General features: G+C 38.4%; 1 protein-coding gene and 1 non-coding gene across 2 annotated transcripts in view; one reads left to right on the plus strand and one right to left on the minus strand.

The window, feature by feature from the left end:
- Positions 1 to 24,709, plus strand: part of DNAJB4 (DnaJ heat shock protein family (Hsp40) member B4) — a 45,300-nt gene that overhangs the window by 351 nt on the left and 20,240 nt on the right. The gene's annotated exons all lie outside the window — the stretch shown is intronic.
- Positions 19,399 to 19,504, minus strand: LOC123387412. Its single transcript, XR_006601867.1, has one exon. It is a non-coding gene; the product is annotated as a U6 spliceosomal RNA (small nuclear RNA).

Here is a 24,709-nt window from a genome sequence, read left to right on the forward strand (position 1 = left end):
CAGGCTTGAGGCCTCTTAGTGCTCTAGCTGATTTCGGTATTTTTGTGTAATGTGAATGAGGCTGTGAAATTGTGACTGCCCTTTTCCTTGTAAAAACGTGATTGTTCCTAAAATTCTGTTGTAACTACAGTTAGTAACCTAGGATGTGTCCAGGGCCCGTTTTATTGAGGTCATCTTACAGTTCACAGAAACATCATTTCTTGACCAAAATTGACTTTGTGGCTTCCGGAAGTTCCTGTAGTTTCTTTAAGAACCCAAATGTAACGTGATGTTCTGAATTGTCATCCCAGGGTTAGATAACTTAAGTGTGTGTATTTTATGTCATCTACTTCAGTTATCAAGTAATTTCAGACCTTCCCAAGCATTTGGTGGCACATAATTTACTCCAGTACTAGTAGTGGCTTCAGACTCATTTGGATGCTTTACGAATCTTATTTAGGAGTCGATAAAGTGATTTTTTTTTTCTCCAAAGTTCCCTTGTTTTTAGATAACAAAGACCGAGGTAAAATGAACTTTACCAATTTTGGCATTTTATGTTTTGTGAGTTAGGTCTAAAAAAGTACCTTTCCCGTTGCTAGTCATAAGAGTAATTGGAAGAAATGTGTGTTGTGATCTTCATAATTGCAGTTAATGTGTGCTTTTGTTCAAGGGCCCAAGTAAAATAACTGTGACATACATGCATGTAGCTGCAAGTGGGCGGACATTTTCCTCCAATGAAGCTTTTCCTACGGTCTTAACCATTTATAGCTCTGATTTTCTTCAGTGTTCCTACCTATCCCTTTAGGTTTGGAGGGGTGAGGATTTGTATTTGGAAAAGCAGCAAATGTATTGGATTACAGACTTAAGTGTAATTGGGGGGAAAAAAGACTAAAAGCATCTTGGGTGGTGTTACTAAAAATTTTTTTCAGTTATGTTTTGAGAAAGTGTGTCTAACAAGTGACATTAATCAACTGATTTTTTTTCATATTTTATGTATTAGGCATATACCAGTCAGTTCTTCTGATCAACATAATGTTAACCATAGAGTGATATGATTCACCTGCAAACAAACTTTATTTCAGACAATTTTAGTTGTCTCTAAATGTGCAAAGTAAAGCCTTTCATCTGTATTTTATTTGTAGACTCTCCTGGAACCAGGGTGGGGAGTTGGAATCAGATCAGGATTTCTTAACTTCTGATAATTATGTTTGGAAATACCACTGTGTACTGAAATATGTTTAGCACCATTCTTAGCCTCTACCCATAGATCCTAGTAACATAACACTGCCCCCCCCCACACACACACACACTCAGTTGTGGCAGTCAAAAACATCTCCAGACATTGCTGATGTTCCCTGGTAGGCAAAATCATCCTACATTGAGAAACACTGGTCAGCCTTAATTCCTGCCCCTGCCTCTCCATTGGGAAAACCTATTTACCATACTTCTGTGGTACATTCCAAATTCTATAAATTTACATTTCCACTACTCCCAAATTACCATCACTTAGTCCTGGACTGCAATAGTATTCTACTTGGTTTTTCTGCTCCCACCCTTAAATGTCTATAATTAGCTTTTTTAAATTGTGAAATTATAAAAATATGTAATATATGTGTAAATTCTCAAAAGTAATAAGGATCCATTACCAATACTTTTGAAGCTCAAGCCTCTACCTGATTATATTTCAATTGTTTCTTCACATAGCAGCTTGAATGATTTCTTTCTTTAAAACAGATCATCTCACCTTTCTCTTCCTATTAAACTTTTTAAAAGATTTATTTCGGAAAGAGTATGTATCGTGGGGGTGGGCATAAGGGCAGAAGGAGAAGGAGAGAAGACTCCCCACTGAGTAGGGAGCCTGATAGGGCTCCATCTCACAACCCTGAAATCATGACCTGAGCTGAAGCAAAGTTGAACACTTAACTGATTGAACCACTGAGGCACCCCAAGTACTTTAAAATCCTATCTCCTGGAGTGGTGTAAGGGCTCCATATGACCAGGCCACTGTCTCTAAACAATCCTCACTTTAATTCTTCTTCACTAACCGTGCTGTCCAAGATACTTCCTGCCTTTGGGATTTTATGTTTGCTTTTTCTTCTGCCTGGCCTGGATGCTTTTATAGACTTTCACGTGGATGGTTTGTCCTCATCATTCGAGGCTCAGTTCAGATGTCACCTCCTTAGACCATCTCTGACCTCTAGCTGTGCCATTCTGCAATCACTATGTCATTACCATTTTATAGCATTTATCTGAAATTATTTCTGTGTTTACTTTTTTATTGTTTCTTTTCCTTTAGAATGTAAACTGGAGAACAAGGACTATCTATTTACCATTGACCAATTCCTAATGCATAGTCAACATTCTAGACTTTTGTTGAAAGTGCATACTGAAAAAAATCTGCCTCTGCATTTTAGTTGTGTGTGGCCTTGGGCAAGTAACTTGTCTCTATGTCTCAGATTTCTATTGATGATCATAACTTCCTTTACTGTCCTCAAATGAGATACCTGTGAGTTCTTCAGAAAACAAAGTGCTATGCAAATGGAAACTAGTAATAAACTTGTAATTTGGCGTCTGGCATTTTAGAATCAAGAAAGTATAATCTGTGTACATTTTATGGATTGCAGTTATGTTCAAATCTTAGTTTTGGTAAAACCCAGGAACGTGCAAGAGCAGCTGAATTGTGGGAAAACTAACCAGTGAATTTTGATTAGGCTCTGTGAGTTCTCAATCTCAGAGCCATTTGTACTTTTCTGGTTACTTTTAAAATTGATGAGATCAGGCTTTTCTTGACTAAATTTATTCCCTTTTACAATGTAAATTTCTTAAAAGTGGATGTATCATAGCTAATAATCTAAATTTGGCTTATTGTGCTTTGATGTTGGCTAAATATTTGGCTGAATCATATTTTATAGTCAGACTCTTACCACAGAAATGGTATTTCATATTTTATCCTTAGGATGAAGCAAAAGTTGGTATTTTGAACGCTACAGTAGGGAGCATTTAGATATACCAGATAACAGAGTGAGAAGATAAGCAAATGCAATTAAAGTTGAGCTATTAAATGCAGTGGCAAGTTTCTTATTTTACCTTCTGACTTACTGGTTACCAAATGACTACATGATTTTTTTCTTAGCACAGTTTTCACTTTTGGATTTGTTAAATCTGTGAAATATTAACAGATTCTTATTTTTAGCTTTTGGAGAAAAGTCCATTATGGCTTTTTTTTTTTAAGATTTTATTTATTTATTTGAAGGGGGATCACAAGTAGGCAGAGAGGCAGGCAGTGGAGGGGGAAGCAGACTCCCCACCGAGTAGAGAGCCGGATGTGGGGCTCGATCCCAGGACCCTGAAATCATGACCTGAGCTGAAGGCAGAGGCTTAACTCACTGAGCCACTCAGGTGCCCCATCCATTATGGCTTTTTAACAGGCATTTTTTTTTTTTTTTAAGATTTATTTATTTTAGAGAGGGAGAGAGTCAACAGACTTGCTGCTGAGCACAGAGCCTAACAAGGGACTCCCATCTCCCAACTCTGAGATCATGACCTGAGCTGAAACCAAGAGTGGGATGCATAACTGACTGTGCCATCCATGTGTCCCTTAACAGGCATCTTAGAATGACATAATTGTACAGGTTTCCTGCCTCAGCTTTCTATGGATCACCTACCTTCTAACAGCTCTTAGCCAGAAGGATCTGAAAACTACATGCTATATACTGTGTGTCATTTAAACCAGGCCAGTATTTCCTTAGTACGTAGTTACAACCGATTCAGGTTAGATGTGAGGAGGGAAGTGGCCACTTCAAATTAAAGTAAATAGTTCAGGATGTCGTTAGGGTGTTTGATCATTAGGTTGGTTTTTGGTTTAATGACTTTTATATCCCTTTGGACTGAGTTTTTAGAATTTTATTTCAGACTGAGGTGTGAATGGAAGCAGGATATATTAGCATTTTATTTTTTTTAAGATTTTATTTTTTGTGAGAAAAATAAATGTATTTATTTTAAGAGAGAGCATGTGAGCACATGAGTTGCGGGGAGGGACAGAGGGAGAAGGGGACTCTCCGCCTAGCAGGGAGCCTGATTTAAGACTTGATCCTAGGACTCTGGTATCATGGTCTGAACTGAAGGCAGACACTTAACCAACTGAGCCCCCCAGGCACCCATATATTAGCATTTTAGAGAACAGAGTTGTTAATACAAATTAACTTTGGAACATTTTGGAAAACAATAGTTTGACCAGTGTCTGAAACTGGAGGTAGCCCCAGATAGTGGAAAGGACTCTAGGCTAAGTCCAAGAGGATCTGTGTTAAAGTATGACCCATGTGCCCTTTGGTAAGTCACACAACTTCCTTTTACCAGTGTACCTGAAAGAGAGGGCAATTTAATCTGTTTCTGAAGAGTAGCCAACAGTAAAGGATAATAAAAGGTCTTATGTTTTTACACTGTGACTTCTGTTTTCCCTTTCAGAAGTTAGTAATACTATCATCTCATGCTCAGTTATTAGAGATTTCTTCTCTGATTTGGGTGCCAAATTTGATAGTGTGTCCTGATTGAAGGGCTGTAAGTAGACTGAAGAATACTAGGATATTGTTTAAGATCATTGATTTGCCCTAAATCTAGACTTCTATTATCCTTGTCATTCTCACTTACCCATAACTGCAGAGCTCCCTTTTTATCAGGTACACTTCCCACCTCTTCCATTTTACTATTGCCTGGTAATTTCCATTTTAACAGAAAGCCTGTCGAGAACTCTAAAAATTCAGGGATTCTTAGTTGTTGTCATGTACTTCGTCATGACAATAATAGCATAGTATCACTTATTGTTTGTTTGGAATTCCCACTAGATTGTAGTGTCCATGACAGTAAAGCTTATGTCTTTCTGTGTCTTTACTGCATAGCACACTCATAGCAATAGCTAATAATGGCTAGTGCGATATACTGGTTACTGTTCTAAATGCTTTGTCTGTATTTAATTCATTTATGCTTACAGTGGCTCTATGAGGTGCTTATTAAAATCTCTTGCTGGGGTACAGGTAAGTTAACTAACTTGCCCAGGGTCACATATTAGTAAGTGTTAGTGATTTGAACCCAGGCGACCTGTGTTGAAAGAATTGAAGAATCTATAAAAAATCAAGTAATGAAATGGATCTCTGTAGTTTCCTATGGTGTGGTTCACAACTTCGTATTTCTTACTTGGATTTTAAAAATATATGCATTTGTTTTTATTGAGATGTATGCCAAAGTTTGTCATGAGAACCAGGTCTTAATGTAAGGTAATAAAAATATTACATACAAAATTAAAGAACCCATGTGTTATATAAAAAGATAAAGCCTTGTTTTTCTGTGTTTAATTGTATTGGATGAATCAGTAATATGCTTTACTAAAATTAATGTATATATAGTGTTTAGAGTGTATGTGTATATATACATATATATTTGGTATGATTAATACTATTTTTCAGATACATTGTTTAGGGGGTTTATGTGTTTGTAATCCACATCACAAACTAAATTGTAAGCCCCTTCAAGAAAAGAATAGGATTGTTTAATTTAAATTTTTCCTCTGTATTACCACAGAGTGTCTATGATAGTGTTTGTACTGTTTGCATATTGGATTCCTCTATAAAATAGCCCACCTCCAAAAACATATCAAAAGTTTTAAAATCAGACTTTTGGGGCTCCTGGGTGGCTAAGTTGTTAAGCATCTGCCTTCAGCTCAGGTCAGGATCCCAGGGATCTGGAATCAAGTCCCGCATTGGGCTTCCTGTTCTGGGAAGCCTGCTTCTCCCACTCGCACTCCCCCTGTTTGTGCTCCCTCTCTCTCTGTGTCTCTGTCAAATAAATAAATAAAATCTTTAAAAAAAAATAAAATCAGACTCTTCAGAAAATTAAGAGTAGAATTCTGTGTAATTTAATTTTTTAGAACAATTAATGTTGAGACAAAGGCTCTTCCTGAAAATGAGATAAATTTTCTTTGCCCTTCAGTGAAGGCAGAAAGCATATATGGGGGAAAAGAGGGGCTTGCTAAGGTTCCTTCCCAACTTTACATGGTTCTTCAACTTTAATGAAAGAAGGACCATCCTTACTGTATCGTACACAGTGCCTCTTTGAATATATAAATCGTGTTTAGCTAGTTGCACACATCTGTTGGCAGCCTGTGTGTAAGCAGGATCTGTCCTTTGACCAGGATCATGGGAGATACAGCACAGCATCATAAAATATATAGGAAATTGAATCAATATTTAATGAAAAAAATTCAGAGCTACCTGCCCTTACCGATATACCGTAATGCTCCCTTACTATAGGGATAATGGTAGGTTGAAAATTTGGTACTCCTGACAGTTTCTGTCTCAAAAAATTGGCTTTACCACCCAGTTCCCGAGTGCTTTTAGTTAATTATAGCATACATCCAAATAACTTAGAATAAAGCTGGTATATAATGCTGCAGAATATAATATATAATAAAACTACAGAGTGTATGTAATATATATGGTTTCATAATTTTTTTGACCTGTGAAAGTATTTAAAAATTTTAATTCCGGGGCGCCGGGGTGGCTCAGTGGGTAAAAGCCTCTGCCTTCGGCTCAGGTCCGGATCTCAGGGTCCTGGGATCGAGCCCCAAGTCGAGCTCTCTGCTCAGCGGGGAGCCTGCTTCCTCCTCTCCCTCTCTGCCTGCCTCTCTGCCTACTTGTGATCTCTCTCTGTGTCAAATAAATAAAATCTTTAGAAAATTTTTTTTAATTCCACTGTAGTTAACAAACAGTGTTACATAAGTTTTGTTAGTTTACTTAGAATTAGTCCTGTACTTATTCCTTAGAAGTATTTCCAGATCTGTGTCTGCAGCTATCTCCAAGAGATTTTGTGTGTTCAACAACATTTTGTGTGTTGCTTCAAAACCAAAATGTCTAAAATAAATTGATATATTTACTGTTCTTATTCTCCGTTTATTTTGTGGTCAAAACCTGTTTATTTTTTCTCTCCCTAATTGAATCACATATTTATACATCAGTTCCTTTCACTTCTGTTACATTTATCCTATTCATTAAAATTTTAGCCAAATAAAGATCAAAATTAAAAATCATCTTTTTTCATGAACTTTAACCTGACTAACCAATTCCGTTGATCTTTTACTTAATTCAGTATATTGATTACAGGGAGCTTTTTTAAAATGTTAAATAAAGCTGAGCCCTGACCCCCACTCCCAGAATCTTGATTTCATTGGTCTGTATCTGTATGTGTAACAACTTCCTAAGTTGATCCTTAAAGTGTAGCCCACACTTGAGAACCACTAAAATAAAATTGCTCCATTAGACTTTTGCTAATTTTTGATGCCTTCTAGTTTGTTCTCTAGTGATTATGGGCATATAGTCTAGAGAATTCAAGGTCTAGAAGCATTTTGTTTTTGAACCCTATCAAGTTTTTGTTGATCTAGGCTAGGACAGTGTTCCTTAATCAAGAGTATGTTTGAGGAAAAACCCTGCATTATCTAGGGTGTTTTTTAAAAATGTGGATACTTGGGCCCCACCTGGACCTAATGTAACTTGTTTTAGAAAATTTACATCTCTTATTTAAAAAAAAAAATAGGCATCGTAGTTGATTCTTATGTTTATCAGTCTGAAAACTGGTCTCATGCAAAAAGTTTAATAATTACAGGATTTAGCTTAATTATATTTTGTTTCCCCAGTTAGACTAGTATATGTTCTGAACACAGATATCTTGTTTTCTCCCCTTTTCTCTTGTATAAAGGAGAGCTGGTTGAAGACTGGATCTTACTCTGGTTTGCCAATATATCTTGGTGCTTTTATGTTGGTAAAGTCTTTTTTTTTTTTTTAAGATCTCATTTATTTGACAGAGAGGGAGGAGAGCAAGAACAAGCGCGGGGAGGAGCAAAGGAAGAGGAAGAAGCAGGTTCCCCATTGAGCAGGGAGCCTGACATGGGGTTCAATCCCAGGACCCTAGGATCACGACCTGAGCCAAAAGCAGACACTGAACTGACTGAGCCACCCAGGTGCCCCTATGTTGGTAAAATTTTAGTATCAAATTGAATTGTTTGTTATCATAGTTACCACTTCCCTGCAAAGCTAGAGTCAATTGCTAAATACGTGGTTATAAATATTGGGGGCTTTTGAGGCTATCTAGCATGGAAAAGAAGAGTCACTCAACTTCTTAGGATAGCAGACTTGGAAAGACCTTGAAGATCATCTAATCTGTTTCTCTCATTTTATGGTGGAGGAAATTGACCTGGATTGCTTGAAAGCCATGCACAAAGTGACAAGATTAATTGCTGTGTCAACACTAGACTCCTAATCCAGTGCTCTTTATTTCATCAAAGAACTCTGAAACAGCAGTGATTCAGTTAAATTTCAGTTGGAGGTTTTCTGCTTCTTAGGTACAAGGGGAACACGAATCTTTGCAGAACCAAAAACATCTTGATTTTTATAATCAGGACGTCTACCTTTACAACATTTATATTTTGAAATAGATTATTGAAAGAGGATCTTTGCCAGTGAAAGAAATCCTTAACTGAAGACGGGTGGGTATGAGATGTAAAGCCCACTTGGCATACGGTTTTGTTGTTGTTTTTTAGTGGAACTTTGCTTCTCTGTCCTGACATTTTCATGTCTCTATTTATAGCAGTGATCTCTTTGGAATTTGCCTTCTGATTCTGTTTGTTCTTTTATGTTGCTTCATATTAAGTGATATTCTCACTTCACTTTTGTTAAAATATATTTGAAAGGACTTGAAAAGAAGTAATTAAAATGTTTAAAAGCACCTGAAATTGTTATTTTTTCTTTGATTTACATAATCATTTTTTATAACAGGTCATCTAATTGTAGTACCTAGTGATACAAATACTAATTTTTCAAGATAGAATGGTACTTTATTTTTTAAATTTAAGATCATATGAAGCCTACAATAAATTTCTTTGGTCCAGGACAGATAATGCTTTTAGATTCTTAACAACCTTGCTCTTTAAGGATGTACTTTGATATAGGTGAAGACCGAGAGATTTTTACTTAGATCCTTTTTTTTGAAATAAAGATTTTATTTATTTGACAGAGATCACAAATAGGCAGAGAGGTTGGGGTGGGGGGAGAAGGCTCCCCGCCGAGCAGAGAGCCCAATCCCAGAACCCTGGCATCATGACCTGAGCCTAAGGCAGAGGCTTTAACCCACTGAGCCACCCAGGTGCCCCTTATTTAGATCCTTTAAAAGGGTAAACTCCTTAAGGGTGGGAACCATTTTATTTACCTTTGTGATTAACATAATGCCTCTCATCCAGTAGGTGCTTATTTATTCGGTTCAGTAAAAATGCTGGACGTTGTTCTAAGTGCTGGAGATATAGTAGCGAACAAAATAGACACATATGCCTACCCTCATGGAGCTTATTCTAGGGAGTTAAGGTTGAATAAAACATGAATCACTGCAAAGACTCCATCTTTGTTTTCAGATAGTTCTTTGGATCAGTCTAACAAAGAATATCTAATATTTGAGCCCCATGTTGGGTGTAGAGATTAATTTAAAATCTTTTAAAAAATAACCTATAGTTGGGGCGCCTGAGTGGCTCAGTGGGTTAAGCCGCTGCCTTTGGCTCAGGTCATGATCTCAGGGTCCTGGGATCGAGTCCCGCATCAGGCTCTCTGCTCAGCAGGGAGCCTGCTTCCCTCTCTCTCTGCCTGCCTCTCCATCTACTTGTAACCTCTCTCTCTGTTAAATAAATAAATAAATCTTTAAAAAAAAATAATAACCTATAGTTTATTAAGCAAGTGTTGAAGAGTTAGAATGGAAGAAATTTAATGATCAGATCAATCATTAAATGTTTACTTCTGAGTGTGCATATGTGAAATTATGTGAAATACATAATTGCCAGTTACTGTCATCCCGATTCTCATTCACTTGTGTGCTGTGTGCAACCCTGTGTAAGGACCCCAATTGCTAGCCAGGCTACAACCAGGGAACTTCATCTCAAATCAGATACTACTGAGTGCCTTTGATTATGCTGGCCAGAAACTCCATATTCACCAAAGTTCTAGTTGTTTACTTGTTTGTCTGTTCTTCACACCAAAGTGTGACCTCCGCAGAGCACCTTGTGTGTTTTATTTAGCACTGAATCCCAAGTACACAAAATAGCAAGCTACATAGTGTTAGTAAATATTAACCAATCAGTCCCTGAGTACTCAAAATACAATTAATTCCCTTTCATTGGTACAAGCTACATCTAGTCTCCAGACTACTCAAAAATTAAAAATCTTCAATTCTAATATTCTTAAGAGCTCTTTTCACTTTATCTTGTTTACTAATATACTCCGTAATTCTGATACTTCCCTTTTCAATCTCAATTACTTCCAGGTCTTGGTTTGCCAGTCACTTTGAGAATTCCCAACTCTTGTTCCCCATGTCTTTCAGTAGTGTCCACTCTTTAAATCCACAACTCCTAGTCACTTAAAATAGACACTGGAGCTCGATGAGCTTCAATTCACCATTATTACCTAAGTGCTAGGTTATTTAACCTTGCCAACTTTAAACTTTAATTTAGAGTTTCAATTTGTTCATTTGTTTAAATGTTTATATTTTTTTAGTATATGTGCTGCCAAAGCGAGCACAAGTGTTTATATTTTTAAATTAAACTCTAGGTCCAATGTGGGGCTCAAACTCATGATCCCAAGATCAAGAGTCACATGCTTTATTGACTGAGACAGCCAGGCACCCCCTGAGTTTGTTTGTTTTTTGATACCTAAGCATTGCTATGAAAATGAAAAATGAGATTATTGTAACCAGATGCTATTTCCCATAAGTAATGAAAACCCGTATTTTTTTTTTAAAGATTTATTTATTTATTTGACAGAGAGAGATCACAAGTAAGCAGAGAGGCAGGCAGAGAGAGAGAGAGGAGGAAGCAGGCTCCCCGCCGAGCAGAGAGCCCGATGTGGGACTCGATCCCAGGACCCTGAGATCATGACCTGAGCCGAAGGCAGCAGCTTAACCCACTGAGCCACCCAGGCGCCCTGAAAACCCGTATTAAATAATAACTGAAAAATCCAGGCACAGAGTGACCCTACGGCTGGTTGAGTTATAGCTCAGCAATACAGGAGATACCCATATTTTTTTATCTTTGCCCTCTGCCATCCTCAGCACAATGCGCCTGATGATTGCATAAGGGTTGCCATGGTTCCCAGTGTTATGCAGTCATAACTGTAAAGTGGAAGAAGAGAGTTTCTTGTCTTCAAAAGTAAGGAAACCTTTCTACTACCCCCTTCCCCTGGACACCAATCGGACTAACCTTGTGCTGACCAAAGCTGACTCACAGGCTTACTCTAGCAAGTACCATACTTGGTTTTGAATAATTAAGATTCATTTCCTGGGGATAAGGGAGAGGACCCCACCTTCCTAGAAATAGTTACTACTAATGCATTTGTGAATCTTAGAACTCTATCCTTGGAACTTCTTTTCCCCATCTGCATTCACTCTAGTATAATCTCTAGCCTCGAGGGTTTTTTGTTTTTGTTTTTAAAGATTTTATTTATTTATTTATTTGACAGGGAGAGATCACAAGTAGGCAGAGAGGCAGCCAGAGAGAGAGAGATAGGGAAGCAGGCTCCCTGCCGAGCAGAGAGCCTGATGCGGGACTCGATCCCAGGACCCTGATATGATGACCCGAGCCGAAGGCAGCAGCTTAACCCACTGAGCCACCCAGACGCCCCTAACCTCGAGGTTTTAAGATCACCTCTACTCCCAGTTTTTTATCTTCTGTTTGGACTGCTTCTAAGAATACTAGACTCATATATCCAACTGCCTATTAGATACTACCATTTGTAAGTTTAATAAGCATCTTAAACTTAAAATGTCCAATATTGAACTCCCCAATTCCCCATCCCTCAGCTCTTCTATCTTCCTATATTAGTCAATAGCTTCCTATATTAGTCAATAGTCAAGAACTTTGTTCTTTCCCTTTGCTGAAGCTGAAAAATCTTGTGCTACTGATTTCCCTCACATCCCACATTTGATTCATCAGGAAGTCCTATTGACTATACCTTTAAAATAAATAACACCTCCACTGCTACATCATTGTCCAAACCACCTGAATTATTGGGTCTTCCATCATTACCCACCATACTTTCCCTCTCTTTTTTTAACATAGAAGGCCAAGCAATCCTGTCATTCTGCATAAAACTCCCCAATGGCTTCTCATCTTCCCTTGATACAAATCAAAGTCTTTAGCAGCCTACAAGACTCTACACCATCTAGCCTCTTATTATTTCTCTGACCGTCCCTACCCCATCATTCTGACACAGCTGCACCTTAAAGATGCCTGGCATTCTCTCACCTCCAGAATTTTGTACTTTCATACTTCATTTTTCCCTCTACCTGATATCAACCCACACATATATACATAGCTTTCTCCCTTTTCTCTTTCAGGTCATAGTACAAATGTAATTTTGTCTCTGAAGCCATTTCTGCCTACCCCATCTAAAATTTTAATTCTTTTCTTTTCCTTAGCTCCTACTACCATCTAACATTGCATAGATTAGTTTTTTTAAAGAATATTTTTAATTACTAAATCTTTATAGGCGTGCCTGGGTGGCTCAGGCAGTTAAGTGGCTGACTCTTGGTTTCAGTGCAGGTTGTGATCTCAGGGTCCTGGGATTAAGCCCCATGTGGAACTCCATGCTCTGCAGAGTCTGCTAGAGATTCTCTTCCTCTCCCTCTCCTTCTGCCCCTTCTCCTGATCGTACACACTTGCTTTCTCTGTGTGTGTGTGTCGCTCAAATAAAAAGATACTTAAAAAAAAATCTTTTTAGGAATGCCTGGGTGGCTCAGAGTTAAGCATCTGCCTTTGGCTAGGGTGGTGATCGCAGCGTCCTGGGATAGAGTCCTGCATTGGCTCCTTGCTCAGCAGGGAGCCTGCTTCTCCCTCTGCCTGTCTCTGCAGTTCTCCCTGCTTGTGAGCTCTCTCTCTGACGAACAAATAAAATCTTAAAAAAAAATAAAATAAAAAAGGAACAGAAAATTCTTTAAAAAAAAAAATCTTGTCTTCCTCATTAGAACATAAAGTACACAAGGCAGGAATTTTTGTTCATACTGTATCCCCAGTACCTAGAAAGGTAGCTTGGCATATGGAAGGTCATTAAATTGTTTATAAAGAAATGAAAGTCTATTTTTTTTTTAAAGATTTTATTTATTTATTTGACACAGAGAGATCACAAGTAGGCAGAGAGGCAGGCAGAGAGAGAGAGAGAGAGAGAGGAAAGCAGGCTCTCCCCTCAGCAGAGAGCCTGATACGGGACTTGATCCCAGGACTCTGGGATCATGACCTGAGCCGAAGGCAGCGGCTTAACCCACTGAGCCACCCAGGCGCCCCATGAAAGTCTATTCTTCATGATTTCTTGGTTTTAGCTGTGTCAAATTTAGTAATCTTACTTGTTTCTGATCAATTTCTGATCAATTCCTATTTCTCATAATTGCTATGTGAGACCATCACCATTCTTACTAAATGCCCTACTTTAAGTCTCAGCTTTTTAGTAGTGGATGTCCTTTCTAAAAAAATTTTTAAAGAACACTGATAGCATCTATGAAATACTTTTCCTTCCTAGTCTATCCTCTTGCCTTCAAATTCATAAATTGGTCCTTACCTATTTTCTGTTAATCTCCGAGCCCACTTCTCCTTTTGTTCAAATTTTATCTACTTGTACTCTTGTACCAAACCCTCCTATCTTCTCTGAACCTTACCTAGCAATCATTTCTTAAGTACTTTTATATCTCATTTTCCTCTGCATTTTTTCTTCTTCTGTTGACCAGTTATAACCTCCTTTATTCACTCCCTTATATACAGTTCTCTTCTTACCTTCAGATGACTTTCTTGAAATGTTTGAATTTACTATTCCATTTTCATATCCCTCTTGTTCAGTTCACTGGATTCTGGCTTTTGCTTTTCATTGCCTATAATTACATCTACTTTATAGGATTGTTAAGAGAGATTAGATGAGGTTCTATGTGTTGAGTAGTGCTTGCACATGGTTAATGGTTTGGTTTTTTTTTTAAAGATTTTATTATTTGTCAGAGAGAGAGAGAGCACAGGCAGACGGAATGACAGGCAGAGGGAGAGGGAGAAGCAGGCTCCCTGCCGAGCAAGGAGCCCGACACGGGACTCGATCCCAGGACGCTGGGATCATGACCTGAGCCGAAGGCAGCTGCTTTAACCAACTGAGCCACCCAGGCGTCCCAGTTAATGGTTTTTTTGAGTGCTTACCATGATTATAACTCTTGAAACCAAAATCATTCTTGTGGGTACCCATCTATTACCTTTCTTGACTTTCCTGTATCCCTCATGAAATGCTCCTTCTTTTCATTTTGGGACACCAGTGGTATCAGAATGATTTCACCTTCAAGTAATAGAATCTTTCTAGCTGTAAGTCCTCAATGGTGGTTCCAGGATTGATTCAGAGATGCAATAACACTACTGAGAACCCAGGCTCTTGCTCTCTTTACCCTCTACCATTCTCACTGTGTCACAGATATTTATCTTGTTGTAAGATAACAAGCATTACACTTTTATTATCCAAAAGTAGAAAAGCAGTGCTGGGCTTTCTCCTGGGTGGGTATTCCTTTATAGGGAGGACAGTCTGCCTTAAGTTCCCCAGAGCATTTCCCATACATCTCCTTGGCCACGCCTACACCAATCACTGGCACAAGGAAATGTGATTGCTATGATTGATTTAAGCCAACCATGAGTCATTCCCCAGGGCCTGGGGAAGCTCTCACCTTCCTTGAGTTCATTATCTTGGAAGAAATTTGGTATCTGCTAAGCCAGGAAGAAGAAAGGATACTTAGATTTGGTTCGTAATCAGTAGTGTCTGCCATTCCATTCTTACTTGGTTTCTGATTGTTCATTCTCAGTGTTTTTCATTGTCTCCTCTTGATTAATATGTCCTGTAAATGCTGGGCAACTAAAGTTCTGTCTTTGATTCTTTCAAAAATTATTCCTTTTTTCCACTTTAAAATACCACCTGTGTTATAATATTTTTTTCTTTTTCTTTTTTTTTTTTTTTGAGATTTTATTTATTTATTTGACAGAGAAAGGGCGAGAGATGGGACAAAAGCAGGGGGAGTGGGAGAGGGAGAAGCATGCTTCCCGCCAAGTAGGGAGCCCAATGCAGGGCTTGATCCCAGGACTCTGGGATCATGAACTGAGCCGAAGGCAGATGCTTAATGACTGAGCCCCCCAGGCACCCCTGTGTTATAATATTTTCTAAAGCTTTATTTCAGCTAAGACTTTTTTCCAAAGCCCAAATTCAGAATATCCAACTCTCTCCTGGACATCTTCAACCACATTCAATTCAATTAAATATTGTTTTACTAGGTTTTGGAGAGTCAAATAAACCTTTCTCCTATGTGATCTTACATTATAGTTGGGGAGTTAGCCAGAGAAGTGAGTTGTTATAACATAGATAGTAATTAAGAATGCAGTCTTAGCAAGCAATAAAATTTACCAAGTATGTAAGTAACATAGATGAATGGGTGATTAGAGGGGGGGTAGGCATATTTTGGTGGATCTCCTTTTCCCCTTCAAATGTACTCTTTCTATATTCTGTATTCTATACCGTCATTAGTAGCCCTGTCACAAGTAGCAAGTAGTACACATTCTACCTTTTTACTACTTAAGCTTACTCATTTGTCCTTTTACATCCTACTCATACTTTAGGTCCCTGTAATTTCTCACTTCATTGAATTATGTACTTAGTAAAAGTTAATTGAATAGCAATGTACTATAGGGCTTTATACTAGGGGGAAAAAAGTAGGAAAAAAAACCCCCAAAACTGAAACTCTCAAGGCTGTTAGAACCCCATGGGTGAGGCACACAGAGATGGTTATGTAATTGTGATAAGGGATGGAGTAGAGGTATGGGGGTGGGGTATGGGAGCTCAAAGTCAAGGGAACCTAATCCAACCTGGCCCTCAGATTCGCGCAACCAGAGGCTGAGTCTCAGAGTGGTAGTAAGGTCCGGGCAGAGAGGAAAGAGTGGAATACACCCACACGATTTCCTTTATACATACCAAAGAAATACCACTTCAGAGACATTACTTTGGAGGCTGTACTTAATATTGCTATTGCTCAAGAAGAGTCTTTTAACTGACCATCATTAATTTAATTTAGAGAATTACTGGTAGTGTATATCATACAGTTGATCCTTCAGGATTCATCAATTCTGTACTTTCATATTTGCCCTCACTAAAATTAATTTGTCTTCCTAAAAACAGTATTTGGGATGCTTTCCCAGTCATTTGCAGACATATACAGAGGCAAAGCAGCAAAAAAATATGAATCTATGTTCCCAGCTGAGATCCAACAAGGCGGTGCTTTGACTTCTTATTTTTTTTTTTTTAAAGATTTTATTTATTTACTTGAGAGAGAGACAGTGAGAGAGCATGAACGAGGAGAAGGTCAGAGAGTGAAGCAGACTCCCCATGGAGCTGGGAGCCTGATGCGGGACTCGATCCCGGGACTCCAGGATCATGACCTGAGCTGAAGGCAGTCGTCCAACCAACTGAGCCACCCAGGCGTCCCTGACTTCTTATTTTAACTCTCATAATAAGCCTTTGTGATCTATTAGTGCATTTTTGTATCTTTTGCATTTGTATGCATTTTGTTGGTGACTTCACTGTTTAAAGAAATGTTTCAACACCGGGCTGAATTGCTGTCTGGTGTTCCTAGGCACGAGAAGACTGTGATGTGCCTTATGGAGAGAATCCATGTGTTAGATAAGCTTCCCTCAGGCTGAGTTACAGTGCTATTGGCCATGAGTTCAATGTTAAATTGAATGAGGTGTCTTGAAACAGAAACACATAAAACGAGATTATGTATTGATGAGTTGACTTAACCCTGCCATTTCCCTTAGGGGCAATGGTTCAATATTCTCTAATTCAGCATCCATGACAACTTTATAGAACATAACTATGGCAAATAAAGAGAGTTGACTATTTTGTGGGTAAATTTCATTTTGGGAAATAACCCAAAAGAAGTCATTTATGGCCAGGAGGGATGGGTTAGATGAGGGTGGTTAAACTGGACAATATAGAGGTTTGATTACTAAAGTCTTTGTCAACCTTTTAAAACATATTCTGTCCTTGGGATGAACAAATAGCTTACTCACCACCCTGAATATTCTAATATATTCCCCTTAGCAGACATGCCTACGTTGAGAATTAGTGTACAAGTTTTATCTTACCACCAGCCAGGCTGATGTTTTATAGTGAAAACTGTGTTTAATAGTGAAAACTACAGTTTTTTAAAAGTTTACTAGATAAAATAAAATTTTATTACGGTGCCTGCTTAGACTTCAGTCTCCCTCTAGTCAAGAATAATTTGTATAAAGCAAGGGTTGGCAAACATTTTTTGGTCAAAGACGAGACAGTATATTTTTAGGTTTTGTGGGCCAAGGTCTCTGAGGCAACCCCTCAGCTCTGCCACTGTATTGCTAAAGTGGCAACAGATACTAGGTCCTATTGTATATATTTGCATTGTAAACTCCTGATACTGTTTTATCCTTCATGGCATGTAATACATCGTGTGCAATAACTGTTGAGGCAAACTTCCTGATTTAGCTTAGATAACCAAAAGGCTATATTTTAAAATATTTAAAAGTCAAATGTTAATCCATTTAAAATTATTCTTGGGACACTGGGGGGCTCAGTCACTTAAGCCACCAGCTCTTGATTTCAGCTCAGGTCATGATCTCAGGGTTCTGGGATTGAGCCCCAAGCCGGGTGTGGGGCTCTCCCATCAGAGGTGAGTCTGCTTGGGTTTCTCTCCCTCTACCCTCTTCCCACTCTCTCCCCTCTCTCTTTTTCTCCCCCCCCCACAAATAAATAAATCTTTAACAAAATAATAACATTAAATTATTCTCTTTTTAAAAAGATTTTATTTATTTATTTGACAGAGAGATAGAGTCAGAGCACAAGCAGAGGGAATTGCAGAGGGAGAGGGAGAAGCAGGCTCTCCACAGAGCAGGGAGCATGAAGTGGGACTCAATCCCAGGACCCCAGGATCATGAGCTGAAGGCAGACTCTTAACCAATTGAGCCATCCAGGCGCCCACATTAAATTATTCTTTTTTTTTTTTTAAGATTTTATTGATTTATTTGACAGAGATCACAAGTAGGCAGAGAGGCAGGCAGAGAGAGAGGGGGAAGCAAGCTCCCTGCAGAGCAGAGAGCCTGATGTGGGGCTTGATCCCAGGACCCTGGGATCATGACCTAAGCTGAAGGCAGAGGCTTTAACTTAACCCACTGAGCCACCCAGGGACCCCCACATTAAATTATTCTTGAATCCTATTTTTTTCTCTTATCTTTAAATGTCCTTCTTTAAGCAATTAGTAGTTTGGGCATGTTGTATTTGGAATTAGGCAGTCAACTGCCTAAATTTATAGTAGTTGGTGAATACTATAGAATGTGTTGGCTTATTTAATACATTTCCTCATACTTAATGTTTGGTAGGTTGTAATAAAGTCTTTGAGTCGTAGTTAAATCACAGTAGCAGTGGTTTAATTATTATGACTTTATTAATGCAATGTATTATAAAGATAATTGATAGCTTGGGTTTGGTCCTGATTTAAATGAAATCAATTTAGAATTAAAAACATTTGGAGAGCTAAACAAACTTGCTAGATAATCAGTTTATTGCAGTTTTGACTAAGATTCTAATAGTTCAGTGAAATAGCAGCCTGTGTTCTGCTCTCCTGCCTCTCCTCTGTGCTAGACACTTTTCCCCCTTGTATCGCTTGTCTTATTCTGAAGAGCTGTTGGCTTCACTGTGGCTACAGACTACTCCCCTTTCTCTAGCCACCCAAGTAAGTTTTCTCTGACTACTTGTGAGAGGAGAAACTTTAGAAAAGAATAAAGTGAAAATCGCAAAGGTTCCTCATTTCCGAGTGTTGCGTCTACTTACAACACTGTGAAACTTTGTATACTAAGTGAACTGTGTATACATGGAGCCATTCCCACTGCTTTAAATGTAAAGTATCATTTCAAAATGATACAGTATCTATTTTTTTTTTTGAGAGAGAGAGAGAAAGAGAGAGGAGGCATGTGAGAGGGAGAGGGAGAACAGGAGCAGGGGGAGGGGCAGAAGGGGAAGCCGGTTCCCCACTGAGCAGGGAGCCTGACATAGGGCTCGATCCCAGGACCCTGAGATCATGACCTGAGTGGAAGGTAGACACTTAAACGACTGAGCCACCCAGGCGCCCCACAAAGATTTTTTCCTTAAATATAAAAAATAGAATACTATTTTTCAATGTTATTGAGGTAAAATTGACAAAATTATAAGGTATTTAAGTGCACACTGTGATAATTTGATATATGTATGCATTGTGAGAGGATTCCTCCCCTCTAGTTAATTCACATCCATCACCTCACATACTTACCTTTGTTAAGACAGTAAATGTTTCACAAATTTGCATGTCATCCTTGCATAGGGGCCTTGCTAGTCTTTCAGTGTTATTCCAATTATAGTGTATGTGTTGCTAAAATCAGCACTGGGATACTATTTTATAAGTAAAAATGGAGTTTTCTTAAGAGTGCATCTGTTAAGAGTTTATTTCCCGTAAATGTACATGTGAGAGATGTGTATGTGTGATACTTAAGTTCTGAAAAATTGGATCATAGAGCTGGTGATTTGTAGAAACCTTTATTTTTTTTTTAAATATTTTATTTATTTATTTGACAGAGAGAAAGATCACAAATAGGCAGAGAGACAGACAGAGAGAGAGATGAGGAGAAGCAGGCTCCCTGCTGAGCAGAGAGCCCGATGCGGGACTCGATCCCAGGCCCCTGGGATCATGACCTGAGCCGAAGGCAGAGGCTCAACCCACTGAGCCACCCAGGCGCCCCTGTAGAAACCTTTATATCTACATTGTGTAATACAGTGACCACAAGCCACATGAAAGCTAAGGACCTGAAATGTGGCTACCTGAACTGAGATGTTGTATAAGTGTAAAATTCATACTGGATTCTGAAGATCTAGTGCCAAAAAAAGAGTGTAGAAGATTATTATTATTGATAGGATTTAGAAAGAGGGGCATGGAGAGGTAGAAGATTATTATTATTGATAGGATTTAGAAAGAGGGTCACAGAGAGGGTTTTCAGTTTGGACGGAGAACGCAAAGCACAATGGAAAGAGCATAAAATGTATATGATACAACAAGAAGACTGGTCAGATTACAGCATTGGACTTAGGAAGGTACACATTAGGAAACTCAGAAAAAAAGTTATGGTCAGATTGTTGAGGATTTTGAATGTTATTTTTGTTTTTAAGTTTTAACTTAATAACATTATCATCTTTATAATGGTTACATGTTGTGATGATAATATATTGGGTTTATTGGGTTAAATAAAATACATTATTAAGATTAATTTTAATTTTCTTTTTATTTTTACTAAAATGTGGATTCTAGAAATGTTTATATGATATATGTGGTTCACTTTATATTTCTGTGGGACAGCATTGCTCTAGGTTATATGATCTTTCAACATAGTCAAAGTGTTATAATCAAATGTCAATTTACAAGACCCATTTAAAATAACCTAGGGGCGCCTGGGTGGCTCAGTGGGTTGGGCCGCTGCCTTCGGCTCAGGTCATGATCTCAGGGTCCTGGGATCGAGTCCCGCATCGGGCTCTCTGCTCAGCAGGGAGCCTGCTTCCTCCTCTCTCTCTGCCTGCTGCTCTGCCTACTTGTGTTCCCTGTCAAATAAATAAATAAAATCTTTAAAATAAATAAATAAATAAAATAACCTAGAATTCTATAGTTTTTTTTGGCTCTCTGATTCAGTATTAAAAAGTAATGTAGAGAACACTTTATTTTAACTAATTCCAAAAAGTTAGGGGAGTATGAGATTAGCTCACTGTATATTCACTAGTCTTCTAGTAAGTTTTTCAACAACTTGTAAAGAAGGATACAAAGAAAGGCAAGTTGTTACTGGGCTATTTTATTAGGATACTTTTTTTTTAACAAGGAAGGAAATCTTTTTTTTTTTTTTTTTTAGTAGGCCCCATGCACAACATGGGACTTGAACTCATGACCCTGAAATCAAATTGCATGCTCTACTGACTTAGCCAAACAGGTGCCCCAGGATACATTTTAATATCATCACAAAATAGAATCAGTTGTACACTCTTAAAAAAGGAATTTATTTTTTAGGTTTTTGTTTATTAAGTCATCTCTACACCAATGGGAGGATTGAACTCAATGACCCTGCGATCAAGAGTCACACTGCTCTTCCAACTGAGCCAGCCAGGTGCCCCAGGGAATTTTATTTGTTTGTTTGTTTGCTTGCTTAGCAGTCTCCATTCCCAGGGTAGAGCCCAATTCAGGGCTTGAACTCCTGACCCTGACTGAGATCAAGACCTGAGCTGATTTCAAGAGTTGGATGCTTAATTGACTGAGCCACTCAGGTGCTCCAGAAATTATTTTTTAAAAAACAAAATATTTCTGATTCTTGATGTCTTCAGATAACTCTAGTAATTTTTACAAACCTTTTTTTTTTTTTTTAAGATTTTATTTATTTATTTGACACAGAGAGAGAGATGACAAGTAGGCGAAGAGTCAGGCAGAGACAGAGGAGTAAGAGTGATCCCTGCCAAGCAGAGAGCCTGACTTGGGGCTCGATCCCAGTACCCTGAAACCATGACATGAGCTGAAGACAGAAGCTTTAACCCACTGAGCCACCCAGGCACCCCAATTTTTATAAACTTCTTAAAGCAATACATGTTATCTTATTTTTTTGAAGACAAGTACTTTTACATTTTATTTATTTTAATATTTTATTTATTTATTTATTTTTGGAGAGAGGGGAGTGGAGGGGTAAAGGGAGAGATGGAATTTTAAGCAGGCTCCACACCCAGTGGGGAGCCCAATGTGGGGCTCAATCTCATGACCTTGAGATCGCGACCTGAGCCCAAGTCAAGAGTAAGCCATCCAGATGCCCCGTTTGTTTATTTTAAAAGTTTATTTTTAAGTAATCTCTATACCCAACGTGGGCCTCAAACTCAAAACCCCAACGTCAAGAGTTGCATGCTCCACGACTGAGCCAGCCAGGTGCCCCTGTACTTTTAAACTTTGTTTTAAATTTTTCATTTGTAAAGGCCATTAAATCAATAAAATTAAATGTGTATCTTTTATTATAGTGCTTTCTGCAGGAAAAGTGTTATAAAATCAAGCAATGACACAGTATTAAAACTTGAACATTTTGGGAGTTACCAATATAACTATAATAATAAAGTGCTGGGAAATTCCAATGGTACAGACAATAGTCCACAGAGAATTATGACTAATAAAAAGTCTTGTCAAATACCTGGGACATCTGGGTGGCTCATTCGGTTAAGTGTCTGCATTCAGCTCAGGTCATGATCTCAGGGTCCTGCATTGGGACCTACTCAGTGGGGAGTCTGCTTCCTCCTTTGCCTGCCCTGCTCCCTGCTTGTGCTCTCTCTCTCTCTCTCTGACAAATAAATAAAATCTAGAAGGAAGGAAGGGAAGGAGGGAGGGAGGGCAGGCAAATACCTTTAAAAAAGAAGGTGGTTTTTGGGGTGCTTGGTTGGCTTACTCAGTGGAGAATGCCACTCTTGATCTTGGGGTTGTGAGTTTGAGCCCCACGTTGGGCATAGAGTTTACTTAAAAAAATAAATGAAGTTTTTTTCAAAGACCTAATGAATTAGCCCTCTTTGGGAGCAGTCATTGTTACAACAATGATATTCAAAACTCCCAAAAATCTGACCATAACTTTTTTTTGTGAGTTTCCTAACGTGAGCTTTCCTTTTTTTTTTTTTTTTAAAGATTTTACTTATTTATTTGACAGAGAGAAATCACAAGTAGATGGAGAGGGAGGCAGAGAGAGAGAGGGGGAAGCAGGCTCCCTGCTGAGCAGAGAGCCCGATTCGGGACCCGATCCCAGGACCCTGAGATCATGACCCGAGCCGAAGGCAGTGGCTTAAACCACTGAGCCACCCAGGCGCCCCTAATGTGAGCTTTCCTAAATCCTATCCTGTAATCTGACCAGTCTTTTTACAGTATCAGATACATTTTATGCTCTTTTTGATTGGGCTTTGTGTTCTGGGTCCAAACTGAAAACCCTCCCCGTGCTCCTCTTTCTAAATCCTATCAATCTTTCAAGACCCTGCTTATATTTTTCTTTTATAAAACTTCCCCATACTAGGCCAAGATGAGCATATAATTAACATTTGTATATATTTTATTTCTGTGAAACCCTTTCACATATTTTCTCATTTTTTAATGTCAGTAAATGAGATAGGTGTTATCTATTTCATAGAATAAAAGAATTGAGTCTCAGAGAAATAGTAATTTTTCCATTTTTCCAGAACTTCATATAGATACTAAATAGTGAAGCTAAGAATATTAGAAACAATTCCTCTCATTCCAAGTTTCCTGATCTTTTCTCTGTAGCTTAATATAGTCCCTTAAATCCTGTAACAGTTACATAACACACTTACTTAAAGCTATTGATTGTTTACCCTATTTGTACCAAACTGTTTAACTTGATTGTTAGCTATAGGCTTGAAGGAATATATACAGATTGTCCATGGGGAGGGGGAATAAATGGAAAAGGTGAAGAGAGCCGAATATGTTTCTTGATAATAGAATCAAAAGAGGTCATGAAGAGCTCTTTACTAGTCTGCTTCCTTTTCTGAAAGCATTATACTTTTTAAAAGCTGTGATACCTGGCCTTGTTCCTTTTCCTCTACCTACCCAAGTGCGAAATTTTTAGTATAATTCTTAAAGCAGAGCTAAACAGTGAGGTCTTCCCTGACTATCCTGGATAAAGTGGCCCCTCTCCATCAATCCGTGCCTTAGAAACGTTTAAAATTTTTCTTCCAACTACTAAAATTCTATCATTTCTTTATTAACTCGTTTCTTGGTTGTCTTCTCCCACTAGAATGTGAGTTGAATGAAAGGAAGGATGTTGTGTATCTCCTTTATAGTACATAGTAAGCACTCAGTAAATATTTGCTGAATGAGACACTTTATTCATGGAAAATGTTCACTATGATAATATCCACTTTTAAAACAAGTTTTATAGTACTCATCAAATTTTATACAGTATGGGGGCGCCTGGGTGGCTCAGTGGGTTAAGCCACTGCCTTCGGCTCATGATCTCAGGGTCCTGGGATCGAGTCCCGCATTGGGCTCTCTGCTCAGCAGGGAGCCTGCTTCCTCCTCTCTCTCTGCCTGCCTCTCTGCCTGCTTGTCATCTCTCTCTGTCAAGTAAATAAATTAAATCTTAAAAAAAAAATTTTATACAGTATGTACTCAAATATTATTGACTGTTTAATTCCAAATACGAGTCCAAATTACTGTAATTGCCCAAAGAAGGACATTTTATAGTTAAGGAAAAAATGGGATATTTAGAACATTTAAATAGGGTTAATGTCTTAAAGACTTACCTTAAGTTTACTTATTCTGTCTTATGACCCAGATGGAGTAAGAAATAAATCTCTAATATTTTTCTTTTTTTTTTTTTCCTCCTGAAGATAAATTTGCATTTGAAATGATGACAAAGTTTTTACATATTGTAACTTATGGTTAAAGTCTAAGGTCTTTCTACAAGAATGAAAATTAGGGGCACCTGGGTGGCTCAATTGGTTAAATGTCTGCCTTCAGCTCAGGTCATGATCCCAGGATCCTGGGATCAAGCCCCACATCAGGCTCCCTGCTTGGTTGGGAGCCT

Source organism: Mustela putorius, unplaced genomic scaffold (genome assembly GCF_011764305.1).
Source record: "Mustela putorius furo isolate JIRA1106 unplaced genomic scaffold, ASM1176430v1.1 tig00003853_pilon_pilon_pilon, whole genome shotgun sequence".
Taxonomy (NCBI): Eukaryota; Metazoa; Chordata; class Mammalia; order Carnivora; family Mustelidae; genus Mustela; species Mustela putorius.